The sequence below is a fragment of the Ascaphus truei genome, chromosome 3, assembly GCF_040206685.1.
Source record: "Ascaphus truei isolate aAscTru1 chromosome 3, aAscTru1.hap1, whole genome shotgun sequence".
NCBI lineage: Eukaryota > Metazoa > Chordata > Amphibia > Anura > Ascaphidae > Ascaphus > Ascaphus truei.
In genome coordinates, this window is record NC_134485.1 from 397,956,833 (window position 1) to 397,968,468 (window position 11,636).

Consider the following 11,636-nt stretch of genomic DNA (forward strand, 5'->3'; position numbering starts at 1 on the left):
ACTGCGTGTCATCACATTGCTCTGCATGGCATCACATCACTGACTGCGTGTCATCACATTGCTCTACATGGCATCACATCACAGATTGCGTGACATCACTCTGCGTGGTAACATCACTGACTGCGTAGAATCACATTGCTCTGTATGGCATCACATCACTAACTGTGTGACATCACGACTGTATGGCATCACATCACTAACTGTGTGACATCACGACTGCGTGGCATCACATCACTAACTGTGTGACATCACGACTGCGTGGCATCACATCGCTGCCTGCATGGGGTCTACCTACACAATATTTTCCCTGCCTGCCTCCCCTGAAGATACATGCATATCAAATGCCTAGAAATAAATCTGGTGCTGTTACCCAGTATCGCCATGTTTTGTATCCTCAGTGCATAGGAGGGGCTCTCCCTCATTCATTCATTCTCTCTATTACACGTTATTTCCCCCCACACATACCTGAGCCCTGGGATCCCGCTGCCTGATCTCCCCCGGTATCGCTCACTATCAGCAGGTGACTGGCTGTGTTTATTCTCCGCGCCGCTCGTGCCGCCGCACTCTCTCAGGCTCCGCCTCCTCCCCGAGGCGGCTCCTCCCTCCGGGCTTCCACGCTGATGACAGTTACAACGCCACCGGTTACCATAGCAACGCCAGCGGCGGCCAGCCACGCGGGAGACGGGAACGCGCGAGGGTCAAACAGAGTAACTTAGCGCAACAGGATATCCACAATATCAGTAGTCTCTAGTTCTGTGGCTGTCACTAATATCACTGCATAATAGTAACTTATACTTTACTATTTGATCTACCTAACGGTCCTAACCTATATACACAGTGCTGAACATGAGAAAGTACCTGTTGTAGAACTCAAACAACAGTATTGCTAGATATTGTATTTACCCCTAATTTCTGTGGTTGAAATGTTTAATTATTGTTATTACTATAATTGAAACAGTTACAACTAGCTTTATAATTTCCTTGTACTGTAGCTGCCTCTCAGACTGGATTTTTAATTTAAGACAATGATTACATTAAGCGTTAGAATTATACGTACTATATCATATGGTGTTTTAACATAAAATTACGTAAATTAAAAGTTATGTATTAATTATAGCTACTTTTCTCTCCAAGACTACCAAGATGGAGTACTTATGTTCTCACACTCATCCACATTTTCTCTCTCTCCCTGCCCCCCATATTCTTTCTCTCCTCTCCCCCATTCTCTCCCCCCACATTCTCTCTCCCCCACCACTCAAGATTCTCTCGCCCCTCTACAGCCTTTCTCAACTTCCCCTTCCTCCCAACAGTCTCTCTCAACCCCCTTCCCCAAGTCTCTCAACCTTACTCCCTCCCAACAGTTTCACTCAACTCCCCCACCCCCCAACTGTCTGTCTCAACGCCCAATCCAGGGCTGCATTCACCTTAGCTGAATCCATGGTGAGGCCGGTGTCGGAGATGATATATCCTAGAAAAGCCGTGGAAGTGAAATTTTTTCCAGTTTGGCAAACAAATGGTTTTCACGAAGGCGTAATAGTACCTGTTTGACGTGGCCGACGTGTTCTTGAACGGACTTGGAAAAGATCCTTATGTCGTCCAAGTAAACAATAAGAAACTGATCGAGGAGATCTCTGAAGATTTCGTTGTATTGAAAGACGGCAGGGGCATTACAGAGACCAAAGGTCATGACGAGGTACTCATAATGGCCGTCTCGTGTGTTGAAGGCCGTTTTCCATTCGTTACACTGGCAAATTCTCACCAAATTGTAGGCACCACGCAAGTCCAATTTGGTGAAGACGGTAGCCCCTTTAAGGCGATCGAAGAGTTCCGAAATCAAAGGTAATGGGTAGCGATTCTTAATGGTGATTTTGTTAAGACCTCTATAATCGATGCAGGGTCAAAGAGATCTGTCCTTTTTTTTTCAAAAAAGAACCCAGCTCTGGCTGGAGAAGAAGATTTCCAGATAAAGCCTTTTTGTAGATTGTCCTGAATGTAGTCTCTCATGGCTTTAGTCTCTGGAAGAGAGAGAGGATAAGAGCTTCCCCTTGGGGGAACTGAACCGGGTAAAAGGTCAATGGGAAAGTCGAAAGCACAATGCGGCAGCAGGACCTCTGACCGTGCCTTGTCAAAAACATTGCAGAATTCGACGTATACCTCGGGTAGGGATCTCTTTTCTTCTTCAGGAGCAGCCAGTCCGCATATCTTCTTGGCAGACACAGCGTAGTTTTCAGAACAAGAAGCGCTGCACAGGACAGGTTCCTTATCGGTCCAATCTATTCGGGGATTGTGACGTTGAAGCCACGGAAGGCCGAGGATCACTTCGACGGATGGTGTGTGAATGACATCCAGATGAATCTCCTCCATATGGTCCTCACCTGTACGTAAATGGAAGACAGTAGTCTGTAGAGCTATGAAGGCTGGTTATAGAGGGCGACCATCAATAGCTTCTAAGCCTATAGGGTACCTCTTGTGGACAAGAGGGATGTTGTTCCTTTCTGCGAAGCTTTGATCAATAAAGTTGCCTCCCGAATCCACAAATGCTAGGGCGGTGGTATGAAAGCTCTCGCCGGTAAGCGAAACAGGGATAAAGATCCTGGTTGGCAAGACTTTATTGGGATAGGGGAGGATGGGTGTTCCCAATGTGATTCCCCTGGACCTCATTGGGAATTGGTGTTTCCCGACATGTGGGGACAATTGAGTACCTGATGTCCGGAATTGCCACAGTACAAGCAGTTGTTTCTCGGAGGAAGATAATTTATTACCACCTAGTTGCATGGGCTCAGGAATATCTTGAAAAAGGGGAAATGTGCGTGCTGTCCCTCCAAAAACTCTCCCTCGACTTTCAAGTCTTCCCTGCAGCTCCTGATCTCCCGTGATCAGCGGGGCACACTCAGCACATCAAACACAAAAATAGAAGCGCATGAAAAGAAGCGAAAAAGCCAAAATTAGTGTATAAATTCTTTATAAATTGAAATGAATTAATAAAATGAATTAATATCTCCTATACCAACTGGGGACCTTACTCCTATCGCGGGGTTCTGGGTGTCAGTACCCGACCCTCACTGTGTGTCACGGGCTTATAGATCCATGTGATCAAACTTTAAATGTAGTGTCATTTGTCCTTCATTTTTATTAATTCATTTCAATTTATAAAGAATTTATACACTAATTTCGGCTTTTTCGCTTCTTTTCATGCGCTCCTATTTTTGTGTTTGATGTGCCCTGGAATATCTGGCGGATGTGATTCAGACGTACCAGCGTGAAGAGAGTGGTATCTCGGAGAAAGTTGGCGATGACGGGATCTTTCGGACCTCCTTTCCTGCAAGCGTTGATCCACGCGGATTCATAAGGCGATAAGCTCCTCGAGATCTGTAGGGCACTCATGTGCATCAAGTTCATCCTTTAGCATCTCAGAGAGACCTTGCCAGAAGGTGGCTGACAGTGCCTCGTTATTCCATCCGGTCTCAGCCACGATGATGCGGAACTCGAGGGCATATCTAGCGACAGGTCGATTTCCGTGGGAAAAGAGAAGAAGCCACAGTTACCTTGCAACCAGGTGTGTCGAAGACTCAGCAAAATTCCTGGGCGAGGTGTCCGATTTCCTTTGTGAGGTCCGATCTTTGTTCCCAGATGGGGGAGGCCAAGGCCAGGGCATCATCAGTGATAAGCAAAATGATGTATGCTACCTTGGATCTTTGAGGAGGGAAACAAGATGGCATAATTTCGAATTGCATGAAGCATTGGTTCAAAAACCCTCGGCACCCGTGGGGATCTCCACCATAACGATTGGGTGTCGGAAGTCGGGGGTTCAGAAGTCAAAGTCATAGGCATAAGGGTTGACGTGGTAGCAGAAGGACCTGAAGGAACAGGACTAGGAAGAGGGGCTTGCACCCGATCAGTGAGAGACATAAGATTCTGCTGTAATAGATCCATGCGTTGGTCGTTCTGCTTTAAATATTTCTCAGTTTTTGAAAACATGCTAGCATGCGTGCTCAAGACTCGCCCCACCTCAGTGGGGTCCATATTTGTGCGGCTGAGCATACTGTAACGGAGTGCTCACCACAAACAAGGCGTGACCGCGAGGCCGAGGTGGGGATAAATATATAATGCTACCCACAGCCGCGAGGGCGCGTCTGGAGTGTAGATTAGTCGAGGAAGCCGGGTCGGGGTTGGAGAGGTAAGGATAGTCAAGATACTTGCTGAGGTCTGGGTTGGAGAGGTGCGGATCGTTGCAGGTACTATTAGCCGTGGTTAGGATTGGAGAGATGTGGATAGTCGTGATACATTTGCCGAGGTCTGGGTTGGAGAGGTGCGGATCGTTGTTGGTAGCCGGGGTCAGGAGTATAGAAGAGCGGAGTCCAAGAGATAGCCAGGTCAGGAACAGAGTAGCTAGGAACCAAGATTTCAAGACAAGACTTTGGAGGCAAGGGAGCAGTGAACACTTCGAAACAACAAAGGTTTATGCTCAGCCAGATGATAGTTGACGCAGAGATTCCACATTTAGCTGGGTTCGTGATGCGTGCGTGCACGTAGTATGGTGGTTGGTGGAGGGGAGACCAGCTGATGAGTTGCAGGGAGCGGAGCACCCGGTCGTGGGCCGAGGTAAGCCAGGAGCGCGCAGAGGGCAGCGTGACTCCCGGATCCTTACGCCATCACAAAGTTCTACCATTTACCAAAAATCCACAAGGATAGGATCCCTCCACCAGGTAGACCCATCACATCTGGTATCGAAAACATGACATCAAATGCTAGCATTTACTTGGACCGTTTATTACGACCTTTTGTAGTCTCTCTTCCCTCATATCTTTCTGAGGATTCACCATCCTGGCGGCTGGAGACCGTCTCCTCACCTGAAAGTTCCTTCCGCGACGGACACCCAGGAGGCGCAGTCTCACGGCCCCGTTACGCGCGCGAGCGGATCTGGTGCGACCTGTATGCCCGCCCACGGGCCCCACCTCTGCCCCCTGTTCTGGCGCGCGATTGGTGCGCACATCCAGCCTCCCCTCTGACTCACGCCCCAGTCTCCGCCCCCACCCCGGTGACGGACAGGACCGGTGTGGGAATGACTTGTGCTCCAGTCTCCGCCCCCTGATCTCAGTGACGCGCGTGGGTCAGCGCGCACTCAGTCCCGCCTCCATTCGTGATTCGGCTGCATCATAGGTCACACCTGTGTGCACCAGCAGCCTATAGGATTCGGTTTCCTGGTTCCGTCTTGGCTCTCCATTGGAGGATCTTCTTTTATATTCCCTCTTGCTCCAGACACTCATTGCTGAGCATAGTCTTGTGTGACGCTGTGCCTTGCTGCATTCTGTTCCTGTATCTCCTGCCTTGCCTTGTCTGTTGATCCTGCCGCTGCCTGACCCTGCTATGGACCTTGGACTCCGCACCTCTCTATTCCTGAACTGAATATCAATCGACCTTCCACCAGTCTCCAATCCTGAACCTGGCTACGTACCCCGACGATCCGCTACTCTCCAATCTTGAACTTGGCTACGTACCCCGACGATCCGCTACTCTCCAATCCTGAACTTGGCTACGTACCCTGACGATCCGCTACTCTCCAATCCTGATCCGGCAAGTACCCTCTACTACTCTCACATCTATACTCCTGACCTGGCTTGCATGACCAATCTACATTCTAGGCGCGCCCACTTGGCTGTGGGTTGGTGTTACTCAATTCCCTACCTCAGCACCGCGGTCGCGCTTCGTTTGTGGTGAGCTACGCGTTACAGTATGCTCAGCCACACAAATTTCGACCCCGCTGAGGTAGGAAGAGTCCTGAGCACACACGCAAGCTACCTGTCCAGTATTGAGAAAAAAGTAGTGGCTAGTGATCAAAGCATGCGTTCCCTTCATGAGAACTTCATGTCTCTCACCCGTTCTCTCCAAGAACCTCGCTCCTCTCTTGCTCCTGCTGTCCCTGAGTCTGCCACTATGCCCTCTTCACACATCTCACAAGAACCCCGGTTACCTACTCCTAACCACTATGGGGGTGACCCCCACGAATGCCGGGGATTTCTTAACCAGTGCTTTATTCAATTCTAAATGAATCCGTTCCGCTTTACATCTCCCCGCACCAAAGTGGCGTATATTGTCTCTCTTCTTATAGATAATGTTCTTGCCTGGGCCTCTCCCATCTGGGAATGTAGATCCGACCTCACACAGGATATCGGAGCCTTCACCAGGGAGTTCCAGAAGGTGTTCGATACACCTGGCCATAAGGTATCTGCTGCCTCTGCAATATTCCATGTCTCCCAACGGAATCGCCCTGTTGCTAGATACGCACTCGAATGTAGGACTATAGCTGCAGAGACAGATTGGAATGATGAAACCCTGTCCGTGGCCTTTTGGCAGGGGCTATCCGAAGCCTTGAAAGATTAGCTGGCAACTTACGATCGCCCCACCGATTTGTAAGAACTAATCGCCGTTTGCATCAAGGTGGCTCATCGCCTTCAGGAAAGGAGATCAGAGAGGGTTCATCATTGTGTCACTCCATACCGGATCACTCCCGGTCAGGTGACCCAATCTGAGATTCTGCTCCCGGATACTTCCGAACCTATGCAATTGGGGGGTACTAGTCTTTCCAAATCCGAGAAGCAATGAAGCAAGAATGACGGTTTATGTCTACTGTGATACATCTGGACATTTTGCTTACTTCTGTCCCCAAAAGTCGGGAAACGCAAAGTTCCCATGAGACCTGGGGGAGTCTCCTTGGGAACGCTTTCTCTTTCCCCTAAACAAACAACAATAATACCCACTACAAGCGCTAATCTACATTAAAGTGAAAGTGATAAACACAAATGAGTGAATGATAATCACCACTTGGGTGGTGGTGTGTGAAGCTGCCAAGGGGACTAATAAAACAGACAATTCCAGGTGGGAGGAGGAGCTTAGTGTTTTGAGCCGGTCCAGCCACATTAGTCCACCTGATGCTGTGAGAGCGCCCTGCACCGCCACACCGTTGACGTCACCGGTTCGTGATCTGCGGACATCCAGTAGGCCTCTCCAAGTGCGCATCAGGCTGTTGACAAGTTGCGGACGACATTCGTGAGTCACTGTACTATCCCTCATTTATTGTAAGTGTGGGTAGTTTGTGTTTTTAGTTTTTAAATAAAGTGTATTACTGCACCGACACACTTTATTCGAGCAAATACCCAGTATGTACCTGGCAGATACCTGGAATGCGCCGCTCCTCACCTCTGACAAGCCCCGTTGTGTTTGCCTTCCCAGCCTGGGTTCATGCCTGGCTGACGGGCGGCTGATCTGTTAAATGATAATGATTAGGATTTAATAGGCTGCAATGCTTCGCGTGTCTACCAGATGGCATAAATTCATGAATTGTAATGCAGTATATATATATATATACTGTGCAGTATTGCAGCCAGCGGGAATAAAATGCTTTAATCCCTGCCTGAAAAATAACCCAATGCACTCGGGCAGAAAACAGTCACAAACCTCAATACACCCGGGTATACCCGAATTCGTGGGACTAGCCGAGCTCGAATAAAGTGTGTCGCCAGTGTACGTATTACACCATTTGTGTCAACCTTCCCTTCCTGCATGGGTATGCTGTATCCGCTTTCCCTGTGAGTGCGAATGGAAGGAAGAATCACCGCGGCCGGTCACGTGGGATCCGTGAACTTTCATGGTGAAGTGGGGACACAAGTACAGATTCTCTCCCCTGTATGCACAAGCTAAAATCTTGTAAGTGGGGTTTCTATGACCATTGTTCTGGCCTGGGGGCAGGAGCTATTGCATACTGTGCAATTGGTGTGTTTCTTTTCTGTCTCTACAGAATCACTGTGGACATCGTTAAGGGACTTATCATCTACCTGGTGTCACGGTTGTGCTCGCCACAAACCTGGGTCGGACCGCGTGGCTGAGGTGGGGTTGTAAAAGCACCGACCTTAGACCGCACAGGCTGATCCGGATTGCGCAGTTCGTAGTCGTACGTAGCAGGATCAGGATAGGAGAAGACAGCATCGTCGGTGGACACGCCAGGGTCAGGACTGGAGACATCAGGGTAAACGTTGTTCAAGCAGGAGTTCGGCAACAGGTAGTCAGGAGAGCCCCGCTTCAGCTTAGGAGCGCGGGAGTGGGTTCTGCGCGTGCGGCGACCATGGCCCATGGTACCGGTCTCAGGAGGTGGTAGACAGACCAGAGTAGCACACCGCCTAGCTGCACTGGTAAACCAGTGCTTCAGCGCAAGAGTCCTGAGCGGGCTGGGAAATCCTCCGTTTCAGCGCAGGAACCAGGACACGGCCTCTGCAATAGGGAAAGAGCAGCAGGCCCCAGGAACCAGGAAGCTGAAGAAACACAGGGGAAACCTCCGCTTCAGCACAGGCGACAGGAACAGACCGCTGCGTGAATATAGCAGCCAGTCACAGGAAACAAGGAGCTGAAGTAACCAGGAGAGTACTCAGCTTCAGCACAGGAAACAGGAACTGACCGCTGCATGAGACTAGCAGCCGGTCACAGGAACCAGGGAGCTGAAGACAACAAGGAGAGTACTCCGCTTCAGCACAGGAACAGACCGCTGCGTGACACTAGCAGCCGGTCTCAGGAACCAAGGAGACAGACAAGGCAAGGCTTATGGCAGAACACTGACATCCAGGAAGGACTATGCTCGGCAGGGAGCATTGTGGGAAAGCAATACTTAAAGGTCAGAGAACCAATGGCAGAAGGGGCGTGTGGCAGTATTGCTTTGGTGAGTGAATCCAGGCTGCAGTAAATATCAGGGGAAGTGTTCCAGGACTGCACAAGTCTACAAGGTAAGGCAAACAGTAAACCGAGGAGCGGATTCCTTACACCTGGAACTTTGTCTACATTCCATCTACCAATCCCAGGAAGCCCTCATATGAGACTGTTTCATTTGGATCACGGTATCTTGGACATTAATTCTAGCACCGGGAACTCTTATTTTGTATTTTCTCTTTCCCCTATTTCTTTTTTTTTTTTTATAACTTACATTTTTTTTGAGTTTTTGCACAGAATACCTTTCAGCCCATATATACTTGACATTTTATTGTGCCAAAACTCCCCGAAGGAGGGGGGGGGGGATGGTGAGGGACGGGCAGGGTCCAAATGGTCCGGTCCATGAGCTTGTAAGACTCCTGTGCGGTTCCAGGTATTATCTTTTCCTTGTGGCTATCCCTCACTAATCAAAGGAGAACGCATCTAAAACTATCAAAGCAACACTGTGGCGGCATTCACCCCTGGGGTATCTGTCTGGGCTAGCCAGGGTAACCAGACCTTTTGGAATTTAGTGCCAGTGTCATTAATCATACTCGTAAGTTTCTCCATCTGGCACACAAACCAAATTCTGTTTCTAATCTTGGCCAATGTCAGAATCTCATTCTGTTTCAACAGTGCTGCTATCTCGCATCTCGTTGCCGTTGCAAAATGGGCGATTAATTTGAGTGTAGATCTGGAGATTCCCTGTGGTGGTCTGTTCAGCAAGAAGAACCAAGGGTCCAATGGAATTTCGAGGCCCCAAATCCTCTGCAGCCAATCATTAATCTGTTCCCATAAGGTTTGAAGACGAGGGCAAGACCACAGCATGTGCAACAAGTCTGCTTGCTCTCCACATTGTTTAGGGCACAATGGGGACTAACCCGGGACAAATTTAGATTGCTTCAGTGGGGTGTAATACCACCTCATTAGGACTTTATATGCGTTCTCCTTTAATGTCATGTAGATTTAACTTTTTGCTGTTGCAATGTATATTTTATCCCACTCCTCATCCTCTATCACTTCTCCGAGGTCCTCCTTCCACCTAGTTATATACAGGGGCTTATACAAGTTTGTGTTATCAGAACAGACCACTTCCCTGTACAATTGAGAGGTTAGTCCCTTGGTATCTGTCCCTGCAATACAGATTTTCTCAAAATTTGTCAGTGGCGGGCGCGGTGTTATTTTATTATAATATGACCTGATCTGGAGGTATCTAAAAAATTCCGAATTGGGGATGTCTTTGTCCGACTTGATTTATTCAAAAGATTTAATTCTGTTCCTACCGTCCAGATCCTTAAGTCTGCTATACCCTTTTTGACCCTCACTCCTCCTCCTTCTCCTTTTTAACTTGGGAGGTCTTTTCATTTGCTGCAGGAACAAGACCTATAATGGTTCTTCCCCTCTTACAGAGGTAAAAGGAAGGGTTCACAGTGTAGTGTAGGACCTACATTAATTTGGTTATACCTTGGCGTTGGTTTGACGCTTTGGCCAAAGGGTTAACTAAATAACCAAGTATTTAATATTATTATTGAAGTATTTTACTTTATACTTTTTACCATATATGTTTTGTCAATGGGATGTAGCATTGGGCACTCCCTGTCTCTTGTTATATACAATTGCCACGCTCAGTAGCTCTCTTGTTGACATAAATATATATTCATGATGTGGTGGGTGTGGGAGTTTGAGCTAGCTGGGAATGTGTGTTTTACCCTTTTTGAGCCCAAATTTTGAAATCCCCTCTGATCAGGTCCGGAGCAAAGTCAGAATTCTTGATTAATGGGGACATCAGTGAGTTTTCTGCGGTTAGGGAGCATCTAACTTTTGCATCCTCCCAAACAGCCAACGAGTTGGTCATTGAGGAAAGCGGCTCGTGTATGGACTTTAGCATCCTTTTGGGGTACCAGATCAAATTCCGTATGTCTAGTGGTGCACACATTTCCCCCTCAAGCGCTACCCATCATTTGGCCATGGCGTCTGTGTGCCACTGTGTAATTTGGCATAATTGTGCCGCCTTAAAGTATGATGACAAGCAAGGTACCGCCAGCCCTCCTCTTGTAGGTGGCCTCATAAGAAACTTGTTTCTTACTCTCGGGGTTTTGCCTTTCCATATAAATTTAGATATTAGCGTCTGCATGGCTCGAATATCCCTCACAACTACCGGTACTGGCAGGGTTTGGAATAAATAAAGGAGGTGAGGTAGAAGATTCATTTTAACACAGTATATTCTTCCCAGCCAAGATATACTGTAGGATGCCCAGCACCCCAAATCTCCTTTTAGAGTTTGTAGTAATTTGGGGAAGTTCGCGCCAAACAAAGACCTATAGGTATTCGTTATATACACGCCCAGATATTTGATTGCCTTGGGTTGCCATTTAAAGTTAAAATTTAGGGAGATCAATTTCTCCATCTCTTTGGGGAGATTCACATTCAGGGCCTCTGACTTGGATTGGTTGATTTTAAAACCAGAGATTCTGTTACACCTACTTAATAGGCTGAAGAGATTGGGCAACGGTGTGAGATGCCTTGATAGCATGAGAATGATATCGTCTGCATAGAGAGCTATCTTATGCATCTGATCATTCATTTGTATACCCGATATGTCTGGGTTACTTCTAATCTGGGCCGCTAGCGGTTCCTTACAGAATGCGAACAACAAAGGCGAGAGCGGACATCCCTGCCTCGTGCCGCTTTTAATTGGGAAAAGTTCTGAAGGGAAGCCCTGATGTACGACCGTTGCTGTTGGTGCGGAATACAGAGCTGTGATTGCTTTTGAAATTCTACCCCCGAACCCGAATGCCCTCAGTGTAGCTTCAAGATAGGTTCAGTCCATCCTATCAAAGGCTTTTTCGGCGTCTAAACGCAACACCATAGTAGGAATCTTTTTCTTGTTAGCCAATTCGATC

At 48.1% G+C, this 11,636-nt stretch overlaps 1 protein-coding gene across 5 annotated transcripts in view; it reads right to left on the minus strand.

The window, feature by feature from the left end:
• The window catches only part of DEUP1 (deuterosome assembly protein 1), a 71,203-nt gene extending 70,576 nt beyond the window's left edge, over positions 1–627 (minus strand). For all 5 annotated transcript variants that reach the window (XM_075592522.1, XM_075592521.1, XM_075592524.1 and 2 more), the window contains exon 1: positions 466–627. The gene's annotated coding sequence lies outside the window, so the exon portion shown is untranslated. The remainder of the gene's footprint in view (positions 1–465) is intronic.
• Positions 628–11,636: the final 11,009 nt, after the last annotated feature.